The following is an 11,507-nucleotide window of genomic DNA, read 5'->3' on the forward strand; positions in this document are numbered from 1 at the left end:
GCTGATCTACAAGCTCAAAGCGCATCGCAGCGCGATGCGTTTTTAGCTTGTAGATCTGCTATTTTTGCTTCTTTTTTATGAGATACTTGAATGACAGTAGGACGTCAAAGTAGGACGTAGCAATATGCAATGTGGCCCTCTGGAGTGAAGGTAGAAATATAGTGGCCCTCGCCATCATCAATGTTGCCCACCCCTGCAGTAGGCTATACAGTACACATCATGATGATATCATCAGTATGATGGTCGATCGGTTGGTCAGACAGACAGACAGACAGACAGACAGACAGACAGACAGACAGACAGACAGACAGGCAGACAGGCAGACAGGCAGGCAGTTCAGTGAACACTTTCTTCATTTCATCCCTTGGTTCTCTCTCTCTCTCTCTCTCTCTCTCTCTCTCTCTCTCTCTCTCTCTCTCTCTCTCTCTCTCTCTCTCTCTCTCTCTCTATCCCGGTGTGTCCACACAGTAGGAGCTGCAAAGAGTGGAACTCCTCTGCCGATAGCAGCATTGCTGCTGTACCTTTCATAACAAAGTGACGTTCTTCCAGTGTTTAGCTCTGTCCTCATTGGTCAGTGCCTATCACTGTGTTTAGCTCTGTCCCATTGGTCAGTGCCTATCACACAGGGTTCATGGCCATGAACCCGTTTTCAACCCTTGTGACGCACAATGACGCTCCGGTCATCGTCCTAACACCACTTCTGGGTTATTCCCTTAACATGGGGGTCATGATACTTGTATCGTACTGTGTGGATGCTCTCTCTCTCTCTCTCTCTCTCTCTCTCTCTCTCTCTCTCTCTCTCTCTCTCTCTCTCTCCATATTACCCTATCTCTCTCTCTCCATATTACCCTATCTCTCTCTCTCTCCATATTACCCTATCTCTCTCGCCCCTCCCCCAGACAGACTTGTATCTCTCCTCCTCTCAGTAATGGCATCAATGTCTGATTAAATCTATCCTCCTCTCCTCTCCTCTCCTCTCCTCTCCTCTCCTCTCCTCTCCTCTCCTCTCCTCTCCTCTCCTCTCCTCTCGTTTCCTCTCCTCTCCTCTCCTCTCCTCTCCTCTCCTCTCCTCTCCTCTCCTCTCCTCTCCTCTGATGTAATTTTTGTAGTGCAGTGTTTTAATAAAGGTGCGTTTAAAGGTCAAAGGTCTCCTCTCCTCTCCTCTCCTCTCCTCACCCAGCCAGTCTGACCATCTCCTCAGGTCTTCATCTGACCAGGTCTCTTGACTAGGGATGCGGTATCGGTACTCGTGGTATCGGTACTCGCCCCGATACCGGCCTATTTTGCGGTATCGGTACTCGTCCGATACTGCTCACAAAGCGCCCGAGTACCCTGTGTGTTCCGCCACTTCGCCTTTCTCTCTCTCTCTTAAAGTATCAAAAGTAAAAATACAAAATGTTTGAGCATAGCAGATCTAGAAGATCATGCACAGTACAGGAATTTCCATGGGCTAAACCTGAAAAGAAAGTGAATGTGTGGCAGTTGTGCCATGTTCTGGGAAACCAATGCAATTTAATGTGTTATATACAGCCAGAAAGTGAGGAACATCTGATAAAATAAATAATAATAATAAAAGAAAAAAGTAAAGACATTTTGTATTATTAATTGTACTCGTATCGGTAATCGGTATCGGCGAGTACTCAAAATGAAGTACTCGTACTTGTACTCGGTCAGCAAAAAAGTGGTATTGGGACATCCCTACTCTTGACTATCAATTCAATTAAATTTCATTTCAATTCAAAGGGATTTAACGTTTACATTGCCAAAGTGTACACAGTACAATACAATCAATTAATATAATACAATCAAAATAAAATATGTACAATTTAAAGGGGTGGAATGGTTTTCATGTATGGAGATTACTCAATGCAGACAGTGCAAGGATGTATACACCATGATCGGTAGGCTAGTCTTTACAGTAAGATGGTTGGGTTCCATTTGATATCCGTTTCCTATCACAGCAGCTCACAACTCTTGCTGCTGTGTTTGCACATTCTTGTACTTCACCCAGCATGTATGGGAGTTTTTCATCATTGGTCATGTTTTCAAACTCTCTTTGTGTGGTTATGATCTGTGGGAAGTATGTGTCTCTGATGTCTTGGTAGGCCTACTAGGGATGTTAATCAACTCATTATTTGCGCATCGACGGGTCGAGGCCGAAAATCGACGTGTCGATCGACTTTTTTTTTTTTTTTTTTCTGCAATGCATGCATGCACAACACAGACATGCACTCGTCTCCGACACAGACACACACACTCCTCTCACATTTGGAAAACATTAACGCTTATAACGTTTTTGAACAAGCGATTAAAACATTTTGTGGGGAAAAACTTTAGAAAAAATAAATAAATAAATGTTTTCGACTTTGAGTTGCGGTGAGCAGTCGATTTTCAAGTCGATTTCCGTTTTTTTTCACATCCCTACTTGGTACAGTAGACAGGTGGTCAGTATGTGTCTGTGATGTATTGGTACAGTGGGCAGGTGGTCAGTATGTGTCTGTGATGTCTTGGTACAGTGGACAGGTGGTCAGTATGTGTCTCTGATGTCTTGGTACAGTGGACAGGTGGTCAGTATGTGTCTCTGATGTCTTGGTACAGTGGGCAGGTGGTCAGTATGTGTCTGATGTCTTGGTACAGTGGGCAGGTGGGCAGTATGTGTCTCTGATGTCTTGGTACAGTGGGCAGGTGGTCAGTTTGTGTCTCTGATGTCTTGGTACAGTGGACAGGCGGTTATAGGAAGTGTAGCTCGGTTTCCACTTCATTTTGTGTGCAGTGGGTGCAAAGTCTGTTTCCTCTAGGGAGCCAGGTATGCCTGTGACCTCCTTTCTCGGTTGCAAGACTGTGTTCACTGAGTCTGTACCTAGTCAAGATTTGTCTTTGTTTTGGGTCGGCCACCTTGCTCAGGTATTCTGCCACGGTGTATTCTCTGTTTAGGGCCAAATAGCATTCTAGTTTGCTCTGCTTTTGGGTTGCTTTTCACCAAAGTGTCAGGTAGCTTTCTTTCTGTTGTTTTATAATCTGGTTTAGTCCAGTGAATTGTCTGTCTGGTGGCTCTGCTTGTGTTTGTGTACAGAGTTCTCTGACCAGCTGGCTGAAGAGACATCTCTCTAGTCTAGACTGTCTCACCAGGTCAGCAGCTCTGTGGAATGATGAGATTTACAGACTTAAGAGATGAAAGAAGGCTGGTAGAAAATGCTTTGAATTTTAAGGAATACTCCTTAGACTGATGAAATATAATTTAATTTATTTTTAGATGCCCATAAAGTGCTTGGTGCTCAGTGAAAATAAAAAAGCAAGCGTTTCGTCAGTGCTTAACAGACTTAAGAGATTGCATTGATCTGAATGTTTTTATTTATTTGCATCCACAATGTAGAAATACTCTGCTACTACTCAAGTAAACGCATCACCATCAAAATAATTCCTACTATTACTGTACCAAGATTAAAAAAATAAAATAAAATACTCTCTCTCTCTCTCTCTCTCTCTCTTGTCTTTGAGAGGACAGTGATGACTCAAACACGACGGCAGAATGGATATTGATGATTCCCATCAGACAGACAGACAGACAGACAGACAGACAGACAGACAGACAGACAGACAGACAGACAGACAGACAGAGTGAATAGAGGGTGTAATAAGCTCAGCATCGTTGCCAGTAAATGAGATGAATTCATAAAGCCAGCATCAAGTCAGTAAACATCAGCGATGCGGGGGTTAAAAGAATATCTTTCAGTGTGGAATGGATTCCCAGATGCAGTACGTTCTCTAAGTGGTTCTACTCCGGGGTCCCCCCAAGGGGTCCTCGAGGGGGTTCCCTAGGAAAATGACGTTGCATATACTGTAGCATCAAAACCAGTTTATAACCATTTAACCCTGCAGACAAGCTCTTTGAAAATAGTCGATCTATGATGCGTTGTGAGCTTGTATATCTCCCTTTTATTTTATTATTTTTCTTTAATGTGGGAAAATGTGAATATTTTCTAAACATTTTATTCAAAAATATATTTCTGATTGTGGTTCCGTGGCTGAATTCATTTACATACATTAATTAGCGGTGTCCTGGACACAGACGTTAATACATGCATATTAACGTGGGGGTCCCTGGGTTTGAGAACATTGTCATGCATATTAACGTGGGGGTCCCTGGAATGATAATTAGGGATGGCACAATTAATCGGTCATCATATCGGTATCTGCAATATATCGGCCATAAAAATGCAATATCGAACCGATAAAAAAATAATTGATGGGTTTTACACGATATTTAACTTTTTAATATTAATATCTGAATGTGAAGCTGAGAAAGACCTTTGTGACGATGATGAAGGATGAAGATTCAATCAGTGTTTTCTGAGGAAGACACTTAGAAACGGGGGATTGATTGATTGATTGATTGATTACTTAATTAACAGGCTTTGGGTCAAGGCCTTTGATCAAGGGTCTTCAACAGGGGATCTTGGACCCCTAGGGGGTCCTCAGAATTACTACAGGGGGTCCTCCAAATCTTTGTGTGATAGAACCTTTTTTTATATATATATGTAGATCGGCTATTTTCGGCAAAGAGGTTTGGTGTAGAGGGGGGAAAGAGCAGACTAAGTACAGAGTGAAAGGTGAAGTTTATAATGACGGTTCAAGTGGTTAAATATCTGAAAACACAAATTGACATGAATCCAAAATACACTGATGATTGTGCTGTCAAACAATGAAACTATATGGAATCTATGAACAGGTTGTGGGGGTTCCTGCTTCATCTTTCTCTCAACTAAGACCCCTGGCCTATAGAGGATTGATTCCATTGTGTTCCTGTGTATAGTGTTCAGTAGGCCTTAGAATAAATAATGTCAAGGCACTGTTTAAAGAATATATATTTATATATATATATCGGTATCGGAATTGGTATCGACAGATATGCCAAATATCGGTTATCGGATATCGGTCATAATTTCATGATCGCGCAACCCTAATAAAAAGAAGGCTGAGAAGTAATGAGTCACGGCGGTAGGACTAAGAAATGAGGTTTGAGTCACGCAGGATGACGGTAGGACTAAGAACAGTGTGAGTCACGCAGGACGGCGGTAGGACTAAGAACAGCGGTGTGGTCGTCCTTGGCTGTGTCTCCTCATCATGCTGATTAGTTTAGTGTTTCTGCTTGGGTTCCAGTCTTGGCAGCGCGGCTGCACTCAGCTCAACGAAGCTGCATTGATTTCCCATCAAGTCCTGCTAGGAAATAAATGCCAGACGATGGAGACACAGATTCCAGCCCAGGCTAAATGGAATCTCTTATTTTTTTCATCATCCTCCATGATGGGTCGGTTTAACCAGGGGTGTCACACCAAATTTTGGGCCCTGGGTACAAAGATTCACTGTGGGCCCCCCCATGAATGTTCTTGATAGGGGGAGGAGGGGGTTTAACCCATTTAGACTGGGAACGCATTATTACGTGTTAATTTGTGCTTTAACTATTGAAAAATAGCAAATATACAAGCTCACAGCTGCAAGCTTGTAGATCTGCTATTTTTCTTTTTCTTTTTCATGTGAAGGACCCCCAAAATGTAGTTCCAGGGACCCCCCCAGGAGCATAATTTGAGTTACAAATATTTGCTTAAAAACATATATTTAAAGATTTGCACACATTTTCATGAATAGCAGATCTACAAGCTCACAGCATGGCACTTGCCACACTGTGAGCTTGTAGATCTGCTATTTTTCAATAGCTAAAGTATCCACAACTTTCCAACGTCCCATTGTGCATTGCGCAGAAGGTGTGCGGCAGCTTCCGGCGCCGCAGCCGAGTGCGATCTACAAGCTCACAACAGTTGCATCTGCGACGCGACGTGAGCTTGTATGTCTGCTGTTGACCGGAAGTGTCACGCAGATAATGCAACAGTAAAATCTCGCGGAAACAGGGGTTTAAAATCATTAAGGCCCCGCCACCTTGGGCCCTAGTAACTCGCTACGATACCCGCCGCGGGGACAATACGCTACGATACGCCCCGCGGGGACGATACGCTACGATACGCCCCAGCTTTACTGTCAGATGTTCTAAAACCTTTACTTTTCTAGGATTAAAATTCAAAAGCATCAAAAGTAGCAGATCTACAAGCTTGGAAGGAATCGCTTGGTGCCACATTTTGAGCTTGTAGATCTGCTACTTTTGATGCATTTGTGTGACGCGTGGTGTGATGGAGTAGGGACGTTAACTTGTGAAAAATAAAAACACCAAAAGTTAGGATATGGAGGGAGGTTTCTTCTAAACTGTGTCGCGGAGCGTTGGAGCGATGGAGCGATGAAGCGTGGTCACAGACACACAGTCTCAGAGGAAACGCCTCTCGGTTACTGCTGAGCTTTAATTAATAAATGAACTCAATTAGCTTCATTAAGCTTTCCCCCAGAGGCTGCAGTGTAATGTGCTGTAATTCATTAGCTTTCCTCCAGGGGGGGTGCAGGGATCTGTAATGTGCCGCAATTACTCAAGAGGACGTCAAACTTCACGCGTTTCCTCCAAAACACTCATTAGCTGTTTCATTAGCGTTGCCGCGTCGAGCTAACCATTCCCCTTGAGCAGTGTGAGACAGTGTTACTGTTAACCCAACTCTATGACACAGTGTTAACCCAACTCTATGACACAGTGTTAACCCAACTCTATGACACAGTGTTAACCCAACTCTATGACACAGTGTTAACCCAACTCTATAACACAGTGTTAACCCAACTCTATGACACAGTGTTAACCCAACTCTATAACACAGTGTTAACCCAACTCTATGACACAGTGTTAACCCAACTCTATAACACAGTGTTAACCCAACTCTATAACACAGTGTTAACCCAACTCTATAACACAGTGTAAACCCAACTCTATAACACAGTGTTAACCCAACTCTATAACACAGTGTTAACCCAACTCTATAACACAGTGTTAACCCAACTCTATGACACAGTGTTAACCCAACTCTATGACACAGTGTTAACCCAACTCTATAACACAGTGTTAATTAACCCAACTCTATGACACAGTGTTAACCCAACTCTATAACACAGTGTTAACCCAACTCTATGACACAGTGTTAACCCAACTCTATGACACAGTGTTAACCCAACTCTAGTACAGTGGTTCTCAACCATTTCAGGCCGTAACACCCAACATAATCATATTAACTGGGGATCCCCCCACCCTGGCGAGCACTAAGAGTTGAGGCATTACATTTTGTATAACACTGTTCTATAGTGAAATGTGTTGCGAGGCGTTGTGAGCATATACTGTAGATCATGTGAGCATGATCAGGTCTATTTTCACAATTTCTGCCTCCATACCGTCCCCCCGGTCCGTCCCCGCAGATAAGGAGGGTTAAACTTGCTCCAGGTGACGTTCCAACTTGCATCTCTCCGCCGATGACTTTTGTTTGGCGTTTCTTTAAAGTGATCCCTGACTAATACGACAAATATGCCTTAATACATTATAATTGTCCTCTATAATTACAATGTAAAATTAAAAACACCTTAAATATTTTATTTCTTCTAGAAATAGCTAATCTTTCACTCAATAGGGGAAATGCCTGTCTCAAGTTGATGATGTCATAAATGTAATTTGTGATCTATCCCTATGGAATTTATGGAATTAATGTGCAAATAAAAACAAACGTAATACTTCCTATCGTTAATATGAGCATCAAATCAATATTTCAAATGTGTTTGTGGTTTATTTTGCACATGCATGCCATAAATTAGACCACACATAACATTTATGACATCATCAACTTGCGACAGGCATTTCCCCTATTGACTGAAAGATTAGCTATTTCTAGAAGAAATAAAATATTTGAGATGTTTTTAATTTTACATTGTAGTTATAGAGGACAATTATAATGTATTAACCCATTCAGGCCGGGAACACATTTTGCTGTTTGGGAGGGGCTTACAGTACATGTACAGTATGTAGCAACATATTTGTTTTGTAGGCTAATTTCTGATTTAGCCCTATTCTATAGGTTAGGCCTAAATGGGGCATATTTGTCGTATTAGTCAGGGATCACTTTAAGGCTGAACATCCCAGGACAAAAAACAAAGTAGTTCCAAAGCCGCCTGTAATAATAGGGACTTAAAGCAAGCATGGTTTTCAGGACGGCTCCGTCAGGCGGAAGTACAGCTGCTATGACGCGATCGCCGTAGCAGTCAAAATCGTTAAGCAAACAGCCGTCGGTGATGGGTTCCCACCCCTTCTACCGAACTCTTTGGTTCCCATGGCGACGTGTCTATGCAGCAGACGTTGTAGACGCTACGTGGAAAGGTAGTTTCTGCCGTAGTAGGAAGGGCTACGACGGCGACAAGCAGGTTTATCTATCGAGCACTGATCCATGTCCGCTTACCGTAGCGGACTGCCGTAGCCGTCGCTTAAAAGTCACTTAAAGTCCCTATAATGTCTTGAATGCAGGACGGTGGTGTTTTCATGTGTGTTGCCCTGTGGTGCTTTGATCTACAACATGTCTGTTGAAAGGTTAATGACATTGATTGATGGACAACAACTGGTTGAGATGGACAGGTGTGTGTGTGTGTGTGTGTGTGTGTGTGTGTGTGTGTGTGTGTGTGTGTGTGTGTGTGTGCGTGTGTGCGTGTGTGCGTGTTTGCGTGCGTGCGTGCGTGCGTGTGTTGTGTGTGCAGTCTCCATGCACAGCAGCCATGCATGTTGTAAATAAATTGGGCCGCTTCCTTACTTCCTTAAATGCGTTCTAGTCCGGGAGCCAGCTGGCCCCGCCCTCATAATGTTTTCTGCTAGCTTTCTTCACTAGTATTTCCTGTTAGCATATCATTTGGGCAATCTCAAAATGATAGGAAACTCTGGCCGTCTGATAATGAATTCTGTAAACAACACCTCGTTTCTTATTCCCCTACGATACACAAAGAAGTAAGACACACAAGAGTGAATCAAATTGTAAATGGAGTTTAAGTTCTGCAGAGAGTTCAGTTGCACCAGACAGGGGCGTGGCCTTGTGGGTTCAGTCACAGAGTAAAGCAAATTCCACATAAAAAGATACAATATAAACTATGAACAAATTACCACAAAACCAATGTTTTTGGTAAATGTCTCTCTAGTCTCTACATAAACAGTCTGTCGGTCTCATCAGCCCTGGTCATGTGACGTGGCTTTGTGAGGTCATCAGTGTGTGCCAGGGGTCTCATCACGGCTGGCAGGGTCCCTCGCCACGCGCTGATGACACGCTCCACCGATCACATGACAGGCAGGCGGTACAGTGCGTGTGTGTGTGTGTGTGTGTGTGTGTGTGTGTGTGTGTGTGTGTGTGTGTGTGTGTGTGTGTGTGTGTGTGTGTGTGTGTGTGTGTGTGTGTGTGTGTGTGCGCGTGCGCGCGTGTGTGTGTGTGTGTGTGTGTACGTGCACGTGCACGTGGTGACCCTGTCAGGTCGGTGCTGCTGAGATGTTGCAGAGTGTCTGTCTTTTTGATTCTGAAATTAATGAGTCATCGTTTCATTTGCACCAAATTTAGATTAAATGTAACGACTTTACTGTTTGTAATTTAAGAAGCTAAATGTTGCTTAAAGCTGGATTCTATCATTCTATCCTGCCAAATCCAGAGTGGAATTGGGGTCGCAAATTACTATGACAAGCTCCAGCGGCTGTCCCTCCCTCTGTCTGTCTGTCTGTCTGTCTGTCCGTCACGTCACGTCACACTTTTGCCCCTACTCGTATCTCTGCCACCGTTGCCCCTATCCATGTCAAACTTTGCACACACACTCCTTGGCTACCTCCAGCCCTGATTTCTCACATAGCCCTCTTCTAGTGCCACCATGAAGCAGATTTTTGCTTAACACATTTTTGGACACTGCTCCTACAGATTTTGGCCTAAAACTACACAAAGCGGCACACAGTATGTCTAAAGTAATTTCCCATATTCCCTCCTGATTGACTACGATTGCCTTCTAAAGTTTTTTATGCGACCTGACGGTCGCTTATCTCTCGATTAGGGAGTCTTACTGGTTTAAAGGGATATTTCACTTTCAAAACAACCTTTTGTCATTTTATCGTCTAATCAGGCTTTTGGGAACACCCAGGACAGTTTTTGAATATCTTCATTCAGTATTTAGATATTTGATATTCATTTCCACCATTTTGCCCCCTTCCAGGACCTTTCTATTCCTATACAAACACATTATAACTTCAAACTCCATTTTAACCATGATGGATTCAATGAAAACTACTGTCCTTTTTTCTGGTGACTCCTGACACCCTCCAGGGTGAGCAGGCTGTGTTTTTTTCTTTTGATAACTTTTTTCATAAATCTTTCATAATCTTTTATTGTATTTAATAATTTTCATTTCCCCAAAACATTTATAGAAATCAATGAAAAATGCTCACGTATTCGGAGGGTGTCAGGAGTCACCAGAAAAAAGGATGGGTGTTTTCATTTAATCTATCATGGTTAAAATGGAGTTTGAAGTTATAATGGGTTTGTATAGGAAGGTCCTGGAAGGGGGAATTGGGGGGGGGGGGGGGGGGGAAATGAATATCAAATATCTAAATACTGAATGAAGAAATTAAAAAACTGTCCTGGGTGTTCCCAAAAGCCTGATTAGACGATAAAATGACAACGTTTTTTTGACTAAAACTGATGAGAAATGTTTATCCACTACCTTTTATCACTGATGAAACCAAATGAAAACTAAGCTATGATGACTAAAACTAATATATTGACTATTTTGTCAACAACTATAGTCTAAAATGTCAGGGAGGAGAGAAGAGATCCAGTAGAACTGAAAGACAAGTCATTTTATGTTTGGTTGGGCTCTGAAAATAGCAGATCTAAAAGCTCACAAGAGCTGCTATCAGCTATTTTTCAGCATGCATCCATCCATCCATCCATCTTCAACCGCTTATCCAGAATCGGGTCACGGGGGTAACAGTTCCAACTGAGACTTCCAGAGTTCCCTATCCTGAGCAACTTCCTCCACTCCCTCAGGGAGTATACCGAGGCGTTCCCAGGCCAGTGTGGAGATATAATCCTTCCATCTGGTCTTTGGTCTGCCACGGGGTCTCCTCCCAGTGGGACGTGCATCGAGGACCTTCCTAGGAAGGCGCTCGGGGGGCATCCGTACAATCAAGTGTAAAATCAGGCATTACGACAACATCAAGGCCCAGCAAAATACATGTTTGTTGACTTAATCAACTGTAGATTTAGTGGACTAAAATATATTTAGATATTTAAAATGAACATTGACCAATAGGCCTTGTTTGAGCTTGTAGATCTGAAGGTGTGGTGAGCTTGTATATCTGCTATTTTCTGTATGTGTGGTATGCATTGGGCTGAGGTTTCCCTCCCTCAAATCTAGTACAAAAGGATTCCCCCGCTCAGTGTGTGTGTGTGCGTGCGTGCGTGCGTGCGTGCGTGCATGCGTGTGTGCACGTGTGTGTATTCCACGCATGTTCATATATTCCATTTTATGTTCATGAAAAAAGCTGACTGCGCAAAATCAGGTTGTGTAGAACATCCATTACA

Source organism: Nannobrachium achirus (assembly GCF_963921795.1).
Source record: "Nannobrachium achirus genome assembly, chromosome: 12".
NCBI classification, from domain to species: Eukaryota; Metazoa; Chordata; class Actinopteri; order Myctophiformes; family Myctophidae; genus Nannobrachium; species Nannobrachium achirus.